The following is a 16,305-nucleotide window of genomic DNA, read 5'->3' on the forward strand; positions in this document are numbered from 1 at the left end:
CCCCTCATACAATTCTGGAAAGGCCAGACATGATTAGAAAATGTTATAGTATGCAGAATACGTTATCTGTGTGGAAACACTTGTTTCGCCAAAAGCGTGGAATAACCTGCTTTGCCCTAAAACCTTTCAAGGGGGAGAAAGAAAATGTATTTTCTAAGCAAATTCCCAACTGCAAAGATAGGAGCTGAGTACGTGTAATCTACCCGAACTATTGTGACTAGGCTGAATAGCAGCAGGAGATCTAGTTTTCCCTCCTGGTGTTTTCCTTGCCACAGTCTCTGCCATAATATTTACAGAATAAATCTGTGACTTGAAAACTTGTCACCCGCAAGGCCCCCCCACCTTTTCCTATTTATTTTTCTTAATCCAGAAGGATAATGTGAGCATAGGCCAGGAGGAAAAGACCCTGCAAACGGAATATTTTAGGGAAATAGCTACTGAGTAGACCAGGTTGGGTGCAATGCTGTTCATGAAAAGAAAAATAATCAATGCTGCCTGCCAAACAAATGGCAACTCATTCTGCCCCGAATAAACAGTGACCCGGATCCAGAAAACTGCACAACTAGTTTCATGGGACTGTGGTGGCTTTGGGCACTTCAAACCACACCTCACGCTGGGTGACAATGGACCACTCACTCATAGCCTAGCCAGCTGCAAAGGGCTGTTGTGGATCATATAACTGTAGAGTTGGAAGGGAGCATGAGAAACCTCTAGTCCAATCCTCTGCAAAGCAGGAATCTTTTTGCCCAGCATGGGGCTCAAACCCATGCCCTTGAGATTAAGAGTCTCATGCTCTAACAACTATGTTATCCAGGTGTTCTGAGACAAGAGGAGGAACAATGTTTGCCACCCCGAACTCCTTGAACTAAGGGTGGAATTAAAAAAGAAGCTGCATTTAAAGAGTGGGGCAAAATATGCCATAAAGACAATGTACTGAGCATGCATTGGCTGTTTCCTGCTTTCTTTGGAAGGAGATGCTTCATAAGACTGACAGCTCTCATTGTCAATAGGGGAGATGAGGCTCTGAAGCCTGACAAGTGTGAGGAAAGAAGACATGAGGGAAGTGGAACTGCCTGGCAACTGGTCTCCCTCTGTCCTCTCAGATTCTGAATCTACATTGCTTTATGGGAAGGAATGCAAAGGGCAGGATTGTGTCCGCTTTAGCAAAGCAATTATTTGCCAAACTTCTCCCTGCCATGCAGCTGTTTAAGGCTCTGGAGGCTCCTCAGACATGGCTTGGCAACCTAGTTCCTGAAAATACAGCATGCTGAATTGCAGAGCTCAGAATAATCACCTTATGTGTATGATAAACGAGGAAAGAGGCCAGAGAATATGGTAATTGCAAGGCAATAGGCACTGTATATTTGATACAAGAGAACTTCAATAGCTCAACTTTTTTTTAATTTTAGTGTAACAGAGAATCTTTGCTTCTCTCAACAATTTCTTCCCTCTCATTGACAGTTGATTTACCAACTTTCTTGGCCTTTTCTGCATCTGTTAAATCAAAGATGAGCGACCTTACAGAAGCACCAATGAATTTTTACATGTATTTTTTTGTTACAGAGAGTGCTAGTATATTCAACAGGGTTCTTATATTAGCCACTTTTTACCGATAATGGATGTATTGTGTGGGACACATTTATGCAGGGGAGATGGCAGTTAGCTGCTCTCACTTTGCATAAAAAAAGATGTCGCCATATTTTAGAGGAGGTTGGCAATGAAGACAAGCAACAAATTTGCTCGCCAATTGAAGAGGCTGAAAATATCAGCAGCTTCTTCCATTTCACTGCTGTGCTGGTTATATGTGTCCTTATGAACCCAACACTGGTAGAGCCTCCTGGAAAGTGAGCCAGGACTTCATTTTCATAGGAAGTCTAGGATTAAGGAATGAATAATGTAACATCCTCCTGCATTACTACCCAAGGTTAGCTGGCAAGATCAATCTTCATGGCCAAACCATACCACAATCATTTTTTCCTGCCTTAAGGAGCCAATTACAATTCATGACCACAATCTGAAGACTGGTGAAATTAAGTCCCCTGAAATCAAAGGCCTTAAAAGGTGCCTACCTTTGCTTTGGAACCTAGCCCCAGTCTTTTCCAAATGCTGATTAAGTGGCTTGGGAATAATGCTTGGTCTCTAGAGCGACCGTTGGGCGTCTGGGTGGGGTTCAAGTGAGGGAAAAGGGCAGGAGGCCACATACAAGTCTAGTGTCCTTGTTCCCACTGGCTATACTTCCATTCTTCATGTGTTCAAGAAGGTTCAGCTGAATGAGGTCATGCCTGGAATTTTCTGAACATCTTGATGTCAGACTTATCCATATATTTTTCACAGTTCCACTGAAATAAGAAAGAATGATCTCATATTATATATATGTGCGTGTGCTATTATATGTACAATATTATTCATATATCGTATGCATGTATGCTCAGTTTCCAAAAGCAACCAGCAAATAAACAGATACATACAACACGGCATATAACTCTGTACAACTATTTATGTATTAATATATTTATAAAACTATGTGGCAGAAATATAGTACCGCACAGGGTTTGACTCTTTTATATGTATAATTTATGTTGCTTTGGTTTGGGTTTTTTTGCATATCATTTTGCATCTAATTAGTGCCCAGTTTGTTTCCAAGCCTAATTTAAAGTGCTGGTTGTTACCTCCACATCCCTTAGTACTTGGGACTAGAATATTAAGTGTCTGCCTGTCTTCATATGATTTACAGGAGGGCTTCTTCTATATCACACCAATGCTTGAAGTGTTGTTGGCCGCACCATACATTTAAAGCACATTAAAAATACCTGACACCCCACCGCCCCCAAATACAGTCGTACCTCAGAAGTCGAACTGAATCCGTTCTGGAAGTCTGTTTGACTTCTGAAACGTTCAACTTCCAAAGCGCAGCTTCTGATTGGCTTCAGGAAGCTGCTCTAGCCAATCGGAAGCTGTGGAAGCCCCGTCGGACATTTGGCTTCCAAATGAACGTTCGAAAACCGGAACAATCACTTCTGGTTTTCAATCGCTTGGGAGCCAGAACGTTCAACTCCCAAGGTGTTCAGGAGCCGAGGTACGACTGTACAGTACTGGGAACTGCAGTTTACCCCTCAATAGAGCTACAGTTCACAGCACCGTTAACAAACTACTATTCTTATGATTCTTTGGGGAAAACCATGTACTTTAAATGTGTGGGTTGAGTGTGACTAGGCCAAGCCTTCTGGGTTGCAGCATTCACACTGTGGATGGAACTACTTTACCCAAGGGAGGCTGCTCTGAGCCCTTCCTTATTCATCTTTTGCAGGTCCCAGTGAACTGTATTGTTTTTCTGCTGATGCTTGTTCTTTTTGCTGATTTAGTTAATGTTTTCTTTGCTGCTCAATCTTGTATATATGTGTATGTGTGCTATTTCCTTTGACTGGATTTTTGTTCGTTTGTCGTGCACCACTTAGGAGGTATTTATTTTACTTATTTAACAAGATTTATGGACCACTTAATCAAATTACATAAATCAAGTAAGCAGCTTACATAAAATAGTATAAATAGTCATAAGAAACCAAAAGGCTTAAAAAAATCCCCAAATATACATAATAAAATTACATGTCTGGGTAGGCTTGCCAAAACAAAAGCATTTTAGTAGATACTGAAAACAGTAAAATGAAGCCCCCCTTCATGGATCACTGCCTTGCCATGGCGAAGGGGCTTGAATAACTCAGAGAAGCTATGAGCTATGCTGTGCAGGGCCACCCAAGATGGACAGGTCATAGTGGAGAGTTTTGACCAAACGTGATCCACCTGGAGCAGGAACCAGCAAGCCACTCCAGTATACCTGCCAAGAAAACATGATGGACAAAGACAACAGGCATATAAAAGTTATGATGCTGGAAGATGAGCCCCTCAGGTCGGAAGGCATCCAACATGCTACTGAGGAAGAGCGGAGGACAAGTACAAGTAGATTCAGAGCTGATGAAGCGGCTGAGCTAAAGCCGAAAGGACGCTCAGTTGCGGATATGCCTGGAAGCGAAAGGAAAGTCCAATGCTGTAAAGAAAAATATTGCATAGGAACCTGGAATGTAAGAGCCATGAACCTCGGTAAGTTGGATGTGGTCAAAAATGAAATGGCAAGAATAAATATTGACATCCTGGGCATCAGTGAACTAAAATGGACGGGAATGGGCGAATTCAGTTCGGATGACCATCACATCTACTACTGTGGGCAAGAATCCCGTAAAAGAAATGGAGTGGCCCTCATAGTCAACAAAAGAGTGGCAAAAGCTGTACTGGGATGCAATCTCAAAAATGATAGAATGATCTCGATACGAATCCAAGGCAGACCTTTTAACATCACAGTAATCCAAGTTTATGCACCAACCACTGGTGCTGAAGAAACTGAAATTGACCAGTTCTATGAAGACTTACAACACCTTATAGAAATGACACCAAAGAAGGATGTTCTTCTCATTATAGGGGATGGGAATGCTAAAGTAGGGAGTCAAGAGATAAAAGGAACAACTGGCAAGTTTGGCCTTGGAGTTCAAAACGAAGCAGGGCAAAGGCTAATAGAGTTCTGCCAAGAGAACAAGCTGGTCATCACAAACACTCTTTTCCAACAACACAAGAGATGACTCTACACATGGACATCACCATATGGGCAGCATCGAAATCAAATTGATTATATTCTCTGCAGCCAAAGATGAAGAAGCTCTATACAGTCAGCAAAAACAAGACCTGGAGCTGACTGTGGCTCAGATCATCAGCTTCTTTTAGCAAAATTCAAGCTTAAACTGAAGAAAGTAGGAAAAACTACTGGGCCGGTAAGATACAATCTAAGTCAAATCCCTTATGAATACACAGTGGAAGTGAGGAACAGCTTTAAGGATTTAGATTTGGTGGACAGAGTGCCTGAAGAAGTATGGATGGAGGCTCGTAACATTATACAAGAGGCAGCAACTAAAACCATCCCAATGAAAAGGAAATGCAAGAAGCAAAGTGGCTGTCCAACGAGGCCTTACAAATAGCGGGGGAGAGAAGGCAAGCAAAATGCGAGGGAGATAGTGAAAGATACAGGAAATTGAATGTAGATTTCCAAAAAATAGCAAGGAGAGACAAGAAGGTCTTCTTAAACGAGCAATGCAAAGAAATAGAGGAAAACAATAGAATGGGAAAAACCAGAGATCTGTTCAAGAAAATTGGAGATATGAAAGGAACATTTCATACAAAGATTTCCATAATAAAAGACAAAAGTGGAAAGGACCTAACAGAAGCAGAAGACATCAAGAAGAGGTGGCAAGAATACACAGAGGAATTATACCAGAAAGAAATGGATGTCTCATATACCCCAGGTAGTGTGGTTGCTGACCTTGAGCCAGACATCCTGGAGAGTGAAGTCAAATGGGCCTTAGAAAGCATTGCTAATAACAAGGCCAGTGGAAGTGATGATATTCCAGCTGAACAATTTAAAATTTTAAACGATGATGCTGTCAAGGTGCTACACTCAATATGCCAGCAAATTTGGAAAACTCAGCAGTGGCCAGAGGATTGGAGATCAGTCTACATCCCAATCCCAAAGAAGGGAAGTGCCAAAGAATGCTCCAACTACCGCACAATTGCACTCATTTCACACGCTAGCAAGGTTATGCTTAAAATTCTACAAGGCAGGCTTAAGCAGTATGTGGACCAAGAACTCCCAGAAGTGCAAGCTGGATTTAGAAGAGGCAGAGGAACCAGAGACCAAATTGCAAACATGCGCTGGATTATGGAGAAAGCTAGAGAGTTCCAGAAAGACATCTACTTCTGCTTCACTGACTATGCAAAAGCCTTTGACTGTGTCGACCACAGCAAACTATGCCAAGTTCTTAAAGAAATGGGAGTGCCTGATCACCTCATCTGTCTCCTGAGAAATATCTATGTGGGACAAGAAGCTACAGTTAGAACTGGATATGGAACAACTGATTGGTTCAAAATTGGGAAAGGAGTACGGCAAGGCTGTATATTGTCCCCCTGCTTATTTAACTCATATGCAGAATTCATCATGCGAAAGGATGGGCTGGATGATTCCCAAGCCGGAATTAAGATCGCTGGAAGAAACATCAACAACCTCAGATATGCAGATGACACAACCTTGATGGCAGAAAGTGAGGAGGAATTAAATAACCTTTTAATGAAGGTGAAAGAGGAGAGCGCAAAATATGGTCTGAAGCTCAACATCCAAAAAACGAAGATCATGGCCACTGGCCCCATCACCTCCTGGCAAATAGAAGGGGGAGAAATTGAGGCAGTGAGAGATTTTACTTTCTTGGGCTCCATGATCACTGCAGATGGTGACAGCAGTCACGAAATTAAAAGACGCCTGCTCCTTGGGAGAAAGGCGATGGCAAACCTAGACAGCATCTTTAAAAGCAGAGACATCAACTTACCAACAAAGGTCCGCATAGATAAAGCCATGGTTTTCCCAGTAGTGATGTATGCAAGTGAGAGCTGGACCATCAAGAAGGCTGATCGTCAAAGAATTGATGCTTTTGAATTATGGTGCTGGAGGAGACTCTTGAGAGTCCCATGGACTGCAAGAAGATCAAACCTATCCATTCTTAAGGAAATCAGCCCTGAGTGCTCACTGGAAGGACAGATCGTGAAGCTGAGGCTCCAATACTTTGGCCACCTCATGAGAAGAGAAGACTCCCTGGAAAAGACCCTGACGACAGAGGACGAGACGGTTGGACAATGTTCTCGAAGCTACAAACATGAGTCTGACCAAACTGCGGGAGGCAGTGGAAGACAGGAGTGCCTGGCGTGCTCTGGTCCATGGGTCACGAAGAGTCGGACACGACTAAACGACTAAACAACAGCCACCTTTGCAATGTTAATAGGATAATGAAGCAGCTTATAAATATAATACTGGATGACTCATACCTGACATTGCTCAGGTAGGCTAAGAAACAATCAGTGCAGTTTGGAAAGGCTCAGTCTGCTTGCCATCTTAGTCCAAAATGGCTTCCAATTGTATCCCAATATAGTGGAAAACCTGCCCCTTGCTCTGACAAACCACCATGCAAAGTTGGTTATGATATTTTAAGAGGTGTCCAGATACACGGTGAACAACTTTCCAAAATGAAATATACTCAGAGTCGAGAGTGGATTTCATGCTCCTTGTTCAGCTCATAGTGGTGAGGAGGAATGGAAGTTCCCCCAGGATATCTGCTTTATATACATTATTTACACAAATGGGCCCCATGTGATTGGCTAATTCCGGGATTTTCCTGTAGGCCAATCAGGTTGTGGATTCACTTCCACCTGGAGCTGGATTGGGTGGCTCCTGCGGACCAATCAGACTGCTGCATTCTGAATCCTATTGTTCTAGGACCAATCAGACTGCTGCATTTTGGATCCTATTCAACTCAGTACATAAGACAAAATATATAGAATTTGAAATGTAGCCCACTGACATGAAAGAAAAGGCATTTGTAAGTATCACCATTTCCAAGAAAGCCTCAGTAATTTGAGCTGAACAGGAGGTTTGTTACAGTTTTGTCTCAGTAATTCGGAGATGTGTAAACTGTACTTCACCCATGTGGATACAACTTATGTTCTTTGCTTTGTTGTACTCGCTGCTTCCAAAGGAAGCCATTTATTATTATTTTTAAAATGATGCTTTGTACTATATTTGACAAGTGTGAAATATTCATAAAATGTAGCCCAAAAGCTTGAAACCTTGTGTATTGTTCATCATTGTCCACTTTTTCTTTGTTTGAAAACCACCAGGGTGCAATTGACTGCTGCTATAAGAAAATAATTCCTCAGTTTGTGTTGTTATCTGACCTATTCTTGTGTTTGTAGACCTCAGCAGCACACATTCATCTTTCTTTTTTGCAGACTCATTTAGCTTTCTTTTATCGTGTCGCAGCAATTCTCATTCTTCTGGCACTGACCTTTCAAACTCTCTTGATACCTCTTGAATCCAGAGTCTGCCATTCTTATTTTTACTTTCTGGGTTCACATCTGGTACTAATGAGCCTCCTCTTACCAAGAAACTAGGCTGCTGATTTCCTAAAGAGATAAAAGACATCCCTTTTCCAGCCAATAATATCTGCTTGTGGAAACGGTTGGCTCAATGTTAGCACAGTGAGGGGAAAAAGAGGCCAAGACATTTAGTGATGTACAGGTGTTGACTGATGTACAGGTAAATCTAGGACTGCTCTTAACAGCTTGGGGGAGGGGGAATGTTTTCCTCTGAATGGGTATTTTCTACCCTAAATTTATATTTCAGCAAGCTTCTTGAGCTGTAGCTCCCAGGTATAGTATATTGTTCTAGGCTTGGGAGGTCAGCCTAGATCAGGGGTCAGCAAACCTTTTCTGTAGGGGGAGCTGTCCCTCAAACCTTGTTGGGGGCTGGACTATATTTTGAAGAAAAAATCCCCCCCATGACTCTCCCTTCCCTTCTCCGCAGCACTGGATGAGCCCCGGTGGCTGCTTACTGTTGGTTTGCAAGCCCCCTCCACAGAGGCTGGCCCCTCTCACTGTCCTCGGAGCTTGCTTACCAGTAACCTCCTCTGGCTGATATCCAGACAGACCAGGGAGATTTTGATAGGCGACATTTTCCCAAGAGTGGGTAAAATGCATAACCCCTCTCTCCTGCTTCCGCAGGGGAAAGAAAATAAGTCAGAAATCTATTTACATGATGTTTATTTCTGACATTACAGCACTAGAGAAAAACACGTCCTTTCAGTTCAGTTCTTCTAGCAAGTCTGACAAACTTCCTGAACATGCACAAATGGAAGGTTTCAGATTACACTCTTCACAGAGACTTATCCAGCCTGTGAACGTCCTGGGAAATTCTTCTTTCCCACAGATAGGCGCATCATGTGATGTCAACAAACTGGCTTTCTGCAGCGGTGATGTTTCCATATACTGACACTTACCTGTGCCTTGCGAGCGGCAGGGGCTGGCGGCAGCGGCGGAGGGATGATGAGCAGCGCAAAAGGGCTGGCTCTGGGGAGGGGCTGCTTAAAATGGCGCTCAACCAACTGTGGCTCAACAAAGCCCAGCCCCCTTCCTCCTCTAGGCAGGGCGGGGAGAAGCCATGAGGAGGGAGGAGGTGCTGCTGCGATGTTTGAGGGAGGGGAAATGGCGCAGCCTGAACGATCAGAATCAGATCCACGGCAATCCATGCGGTGATTCCCAGACCGTCTGCGGGCCGGATCCAGGAGGCAATTGGGCTGGATCCAGCCCCTGGGCCTTAGTTTGCCAACCCATGCCCCCCTTGATATCCATGGGTCTCTTTTAGGCCTGTAATCCTGCATCTGCGAGGTTAAAACCTGCTGAACCAGTCAAGCCTGTTCCTTTGTTAAGGTAATGGCCTTAACCACTCAGCTAAGTATCTATCATCAGCATCTTAAGAAGTGTGTTCTGTTGCCATAGAGATAGATGGATGGACCCTTCCCCTTCTTACCTGGCTGGTCCTAGGGTGGAAGAACAATAAGTCAAGGCAGGTGGTGTATGAGTTTGGGCTGGTGCTGGAAGCTGGAGAGAGAGAGGCTTGTCTTGCTTTGTACTGGACTCAAAGCTATGGCTTGAAGATCTGCCTGGGAACCTAGTGGGGAAACAAGGTTTGTTGGAGTGTTATCACCATCATATTAGTAACTAGCAGGTCAGGTGTGTGTCTTTGTATAAGTGTGCATAACTGAACTGTTGCTATAGCAAGGTCAAACTTTGAGTGTTTATCTGTACATAAGCTAGGTACTGCACGAATCTGTTCATCTGTGTCCTCATAACTATGTATACGGAGAAGAAATCTGATTCCTTTTTGAGCAAGTTGTGAATTGCTTTATAATAGACCCCAAAATGCACAAATATGTTTAGGGCAGCGTGCTTAGAAATATCTGATAGATAGATAGATAGATAGATAGATAGATAGATAGATATTTCCTAAATAAATCTAGCATACAATCATACCTCGGAAGTCGAACAGAATGCGTTTCAGAAGTCCATTTGACTTCCAAAATGTTCAGAAACCAAGGCACAGCTTCCGATTGGCTGCAGGAAGCTTCCGTGGAACCCACGGAACCTACGTCGGACATTTGGGTTCCAAAGAATGTGCGCAAACCGGAACACTCACTTCTGGGTTTGCAGTGTTCAGGAGCCAAAACATTTGACTTGCCAGGCGTTCAACTTCCGAGGTGTGACTGTATTTTCTTAAAAAACCAGTCTGTTAGTCTAGCTCCACTCTGCACCCAGGGTCATGTGCTATTCATTTCCTTTCTGAACCCTCCAGTGTATTTCTATATCTTTGCTAATATTTTTTTTTGGGGGGGTGGCATTGATTGTGCATTTGAGTGCTCTGCCATGGGTACATGGATTGTCTGTGGAACTAGACTCACTCTCAGACTTAGTGTTCCCCATCTATAAAAAGGAAAAAATATTTTTTTATAGATTGTCTTTTAATGCCTAATTCCTTAATAATAAAAAATTCCTGGTGACTGGGAGTTGCCGCTGGGACCATAGAACACCAGCCCTAAAGGATCTTCACTGGGTCCCAGTACATTTATGAGCACAATTCAAAGTGTTGGTACTGACCTTTAAAGTAAGGGTACCAGACGTCCCCATTTCCCGGGGACAGCCCCCAGATTTACAAACCAGTCCCCATACAAAATCCATTGAAGTTGAAAAGTGTCCCCGGATTTAATGAAAAAAATCTGGTAACCTTGACCCTAAACAGCTCGGCAGGTATACCTGAAGGAGCGTCTTCACCCCCATCGCTCAGCCCAGACATTGAAGTCTTCCTCAGAGGGTCTTCTGCTAGCTCCCTCACTGTGAGAAGCAAAGTTACAGGGAACCAGGCAGAGGGCCTTCTCGGTAGTGGTGCAGAACACCCTTCCCAGTAGCGGAGGAAGGGGGCGGGGGGGCGGTCCGCTTTGGGTGCCAGCTGGGGGGTGACATCGCAGCAGACGAGCACCTCCCCCTTGGGACGCTCGCATGTGTGACGTGCCATGCCGCCCCGGGTACCGAAGCCCCTTCCTCCACGACTGGCCCTTCCTTCAGATGTCAAGGATATAAACAACTATCTGACTTTTAGAAGACATCTGAAGGCAGCCCTGTTTAGGGAAGCTTTTAAGTATGGATGATTTTATTATGTTTTTAAATGCGTGGGGTAATAATAATAATAATAATAATAATAATAATAATAATAATAATAAATGCAGTGTGTGTGTATGACTTGCACATGAAGTCTGCTGTTGGGCTCACTTGCTTGAGTTATCCGCACTGCATGCCCTTTTAGTTCTGACTTGGTGTCTGGGATGTGGAGGTAGGGTGTGTACACTCAGCAGCTTATTGTGCACTCGGATGCTTGGAAGTTCCTTGCTTGTGACATCACCATCCCAATGCCTGTTTTTTCTTTGTTTTTATGGATTTCCCCTAACTGTGGAAAATCCAGTACATAAAAATAGCCAATGCATTTGCAGTCATTGCTGGCGTGGAAACTTCTGAGTGCATTTTCTTTCAGGGCGCTGTGGTGCCACATGTGTGCTGACCTTGCAACGAGTGGCCTCTGTTGCCTCAGCGCTACCTCCGTTTGTTACTCACATTAGCAGATTTGTGCAAGACCTGCAATAATAACTATAATAAAAATGTTTGGGGTTGTCTAGTCCTCTGAGGTTAGGGTATGTGTGTGTCAATATTTTTTGTAAATTAAGATCATTCCTCTCCCTCAACCTTCCCCAGCTTGATGTTAAGTTTTAGCTTAAAGAAGTGCATTTTTTAAAAGGGAAAAGGGTGTCAGTACTCACCATGAAGTTGTTATAGTAAGTGCCACACTTTTAACATTTGGGAAAAAATATATATGCCAGTACTGCGTACTCTTGAGTACCCAGAGGAAAAAAACCCACTGGCTTAAGGCATTTAGGGATCTGATGATAAAGGGAAATCTATGCAGTCTTCCTAAGCCTCTTCTAGCTCAATAAACTCCTGCAGAGGTTTTTGAAATAAACAGCAAGAGGAAGCAAAGGGTGTTTCTTGCTGCATGATGAGATACTTGGAGAGCTTTGGGGAAAAAACAGCAGGAAGAAGCGCAGGACAGATTTGATTCCCCTCCCTGTTCTCAGCAACATGATCAGATCCTTGGGTGCTTTAAGCTTCAGGGTTTTATGTGTGGTTGACCATCAGTTGGAGAAGCCTGGTAGAGAGGAATTATCTTCATTTACAGAAAGCTCAGCACATGCACACGTCCCAGTCAGAGGTTTAAGCAGTCTCACATTTGTTTTCGTTATAACAGATCTTGCACAATTCTCTTAAAACAGGAATGTACAATGATAATTTTTAAAAGAGGCAACAGCATGGTGCAGTTTAATATTGTAAGCCAGGAGCAGGGAACCTTTCCTGGTTGCAGGGCCAGAGTTTATCTATTTATTTAAACCATTCATATACTGCTGAACTATAACAGAATAACAGAATTGCAGAGTTGGGAGGGAACCTGAGGGTCATCTACATGGTCCCCCATCCCAAGTGAAACCATACCAGACCCTGCTTAGCTTTCTAAATGTGCTAGCCGTTTGATTGGTGCTTACGACAAGTTTCATAAGTGATCCTTAGCACACGCTAAGGCAGGGGTTGGCAAGGTTTACCTCGCCTGGGCCGGTTCGCTCCAGTGGAGATCCCTCTGTGGGCCAGATCGCGTGCATGTGTGAGCGCGCCAGCCCGAGATTTCCAGAGTCTGCGTCTGCGCAGACTCGATTTCCGGCACCACGGAAGTGAGTCCCTGCACCGCGCTGGTTTAGCACAGCGTGCAGGGACTCGCCAAGTGGGCGGCTCAGTTTGGGGGTGGCTCGGGGGCTGGTTAAATGACTCCCGTGGCCCATGGACCTTAGGTTGCCGACCCCTGCGCTAAGGAGTAAAACAAACAGCAGCTTTCTGAGTAAGACTAGGAGAGGAAGAGTGTTAAAATGGTGGCTCAAGATACCTGTGCTACCCTGGGGAGCTAATTTCATGCAGTTGGACTGAGCTCAGAGGGAAAGAAGGTGAATAAGACGGGACAGAAAAGAGCTGGGGTGCTGGAAGTAGGCATAATCCCACTGTAAACAAACAGTTCAGATCTCTGGCAAGGAGGAGGGAAGCTGAAATGGATCGAAAGAAAGATGTAGGAGGGTAAATAATTGGCTGGATAAGTTGGAGAGAAAAGGAGAGAAAAAATAGAGTGTGAGAGAGAAAGAAGGGAGAAAAGGGGTGGAGCTACTCACTTTTGGCCCTAGTCCCACCCACTGCCAATATCTTCCCCTCACAAGAGATTATCCCTGAGATAATGAGCCCTCCTAGATAAATGATTCCCATGCCTGCTGTGGAAGCAATGGACTTTGGCTGTTTGTTGGAGTGCTTAAACTGGGCCTCCAGCTAAGCTTAACCTGTCTATCTGTGTAGCGCAATACAAAATGACAATAAGCCTCCAATAACCTCTTTCCAAACCTGGGTATGTGCTGGAAGTTCTTGCTGCTCAGAGAGGAGAGGTGAGTGTAAACCAACTGATTTTTATTATTATTTTTATTATTTTGCTGCCTAGAAATCAATAGAACTTTAGTTACATGTAGAACTACATAGATAACAGATTTCGAAGCAAATGGGCAGAGTACAGCGTGTTTTGCTGACTCACAAGAAGGCATTGGGAGGTGGGGACCCATCAGATACGTAAAGATTTTTGTGAAGGAAGCGGCTCTGTCTCCATAATGTGAGCCAGAGAAAAGATGGGATGAAGTGAAGAAAAGCAACACTCGTTGGGGTACATGCACTAGTTTATAGATTTTTAAAAACAGAAAAGGTAGATAAATTGAAGAATTTATTTGCCACCTGAAGGAATTATGAGAATCTAACACTATCATTTCTATTCAGGTTGTATGTGGTCATGTTCTCTTCAGCACTGATGTTATAAATTCAGAGTTCTATATTCTTCGGGATATCTTTACATCAAAGTATAAAGTGCACAGCAGTCATCAAAGGATATATCCTTGAAATAATTGTACTGGAGTCTTTTGAGATATTCTGAACAACATAGCATAAAAAGGTAACCTTCTTCTCTTGACTTCGCCAGCTAGGGCCAGGGAAACTTTTCTGACTTGCTATAAATGAAGTATCGTGTTAATAGTGCAATACCATGCATGTCTATAAAAGGGACACGGGTGGCGCTGTGGTCTAAACCACAGAGTACATTAGTTAAAAGAACAAACAAACCATGTTATAAATGCATTGTAACACTGTGACACCAGATAGAGCTTTAGAGCTGAAATCAGAACTGAATACCGTATATACTAGAGCAGTGTTTCCCAAACGTTTTTGGGCAACGGCACACCTGTTTACCGGAAAAAAATCTCGCGGCACACCACCATTAAAGCCCCGCCCCGTTACGTCAGCGCGCAGCGTCACGCCGGGAGGGACGCACAAAAGTGAAAGTTTTTTCCCTTCCCCTTGCCGGGGTGGGAGGAGGCAGCAGAGCGAGGGCGCGTTGCGGGCTCTGCGTGGCTTCAGGCGGAGCCTAGGAGCCACTTCCCAGCCTGGAGGGCAGGCTGTGCGCGGACCCCGCCACTCTCGGGGCGCGACCCAGACCCGGCTGCCTTCCACGGCCAGCAGAGGTAGGCCGCCGGCTTCTAACCAGGCGGAACTGGGGCGTCCCGGGCGCAGCGCCGCGCTCCCCGCTCCTCCCGCCCCGCCCCCTTCTCCCGGGTGCCCCCTCCCTCCTTTGTTCTCCGGAGCCCCGCCTCCCCCTCTGCCCCAGCTCGCCTATTGGCTCACGCAGCCGCCACTCAGGTGGGGGCCCGCTTTGGCCCCGCTCCCCGGCCGCCGAGAGAGAGAGGGAGCGTGCGGGGCTGGGCTGGGCGGCCGGGCGTCTCCTTCCCTGCGCTGCTTCGGCCGCGTCTGCAGCCGCCGCGGGACCAGGCGGGAGGCCAGTCATGCCCAGACACTGCCAGCCGCTCGGAAGGAGCCGTCGCTCCGCCGGGCAGCGCCTGCCTGCGCGCCCCTCGCTCCCTGCGCCGAGGATGGCGGGGGCGCCGGGCGCAAGGCAGCGCCAGGGCTGCTGGGCAAGCGGCAGGTGCTGATGCAGTTTTGGGAATTCCTGTCACAGGGAGCAAGGCAGAAGCGGATGACGGGGCACGTTCCCCGGGGGAGCGGGGCCGGAGGATTAGCCCGCCTCGCCCGCCTCCCTCCCACGGCACACTAGGCAACGTCCGGCGGCACACTAGTGTGCCGCGGAACACCGGTTGGGAAACACTGTACTAGAGTATAAGCCGACCCGAATATAAGCTGAGGCACCCAATTTTAGGACAAAAAACTGGGGAAACTTATTGACTTGAGTATAAGCCGGTTCACCACACCACAAACCTGGTGGCGGCGGCAGCGGAGGAGGAAGAACAAGCAACTCGTTCCTCCTCTGCCGCTGCCGACAGATAGAACTGCCAGATAGAACTTATCCTGTGCTTAGGTGTCAGGGAACTGCCATCGGAGCCAGAGGGAGAGGGGGGGGGGCTCCAGAGGGGTTCTGAAGAGCGTCCTGGGAGGGAGAGAAGCAGCACATCTTCTGGGGAAGGAAATCAGCGTAACACCAGTGGAGAAGGGGGCAGATGGGGGAATCAGCGAGGAGGCTCCATGACTCCTCGCCGGGGACCAGCGGGGAGAGCACGGGTCCTCCGCTGCCCACACCCTCCCTGCGCAGAAGGCTTCCGCGCAGGGAGACTAGGCGGAGACTAGGCGTCAAAGAGCTTCTTTGCTGGAAGAAGTTCAAGAAACGCCCACTGACGAATTCTGCCAGCGATTGAGACAGCCACGGACGAGTGGCTGTCCAGACAGAAAGGGTTCACCCAGGCAACCCAGCCAGGTGTGGCAACGATTTACGCACGAGCAACCCCTAGAACCATTACATTAGGTATTGGGGAACTTAAAGGAAGGATGTGCCTGACTCATGCCTGACTTGTTCAGGTGAAGTGCCAGGCAAGAGATCAGGGCTTTTCTTTTTGAAAAACATTTATACAGATTTATTACAGAAAAGAAAGAAAGAAAGAAAGAAAGTCCAAACTCTGCACATGTTCCATTGTGCTCTGGTGTGCCTTGGCTCAACTGAAATAGTTGTTCTTTATTGTCTATTGTTTGGAATATTAATTTTCTTAGTTTCTTAGTGTTTTGGATAATGAAATGTTAATTGGCGGGGTGAGTGTAGGGAGGGAGGAAAGCTGAATGCAAATGGAAGCAAGTGTTCTTCACATTTTAAAAGTTTATGTGTGTTTAGTTTTTTGGCAATGGAAGTGTAGGTGAAATCAATACTCAGATTCAAAA

General features: G+C 45.5%; 1 long non-coding RNA gene across 2 annotated transcripts in view; it reads right to left on the bottom strand.

Annotated features, from left to right (window-relative positions):
* Positions 1-1,331: 1,331 nt before the first annotated feature.
* The window catches only part of LOC310714661, a 44,569-nt gene continuing 29,595 nt past the window's right edge, over positions 1,332-16,305 (bottom strand). For both annotated transcript variants that reach the window (XR_014529937.1, XR_014529938.1), the window contains exons 3-5: positions 9,449-9,589; positions 7,929-8,046; positions 1,332-2,339 (exon numbers count right to left, since the gene is read on the bottom strand). This is a non-coding gene — a long non-coding RNA (uncharacterized lncRNA). The remainder of the gene's footprint in view (positions 2,340-7,928; positions 8,047-9,448; positions 9,590-16,305) is intronic.

This window comes from Podarcis liolepis (assembly GCF_965112155.1).
Source record: "Podarcis liolepis genome assembly, chromosome: 9".
In the NCBI taxonomy this organism is placed as follows: domain Eukaryota; kingdom Metazoa; phylum Chordata; class Lepidosauria; order Squamata; family Lacertidae; genus Podarcis; species Podarcis liolepis.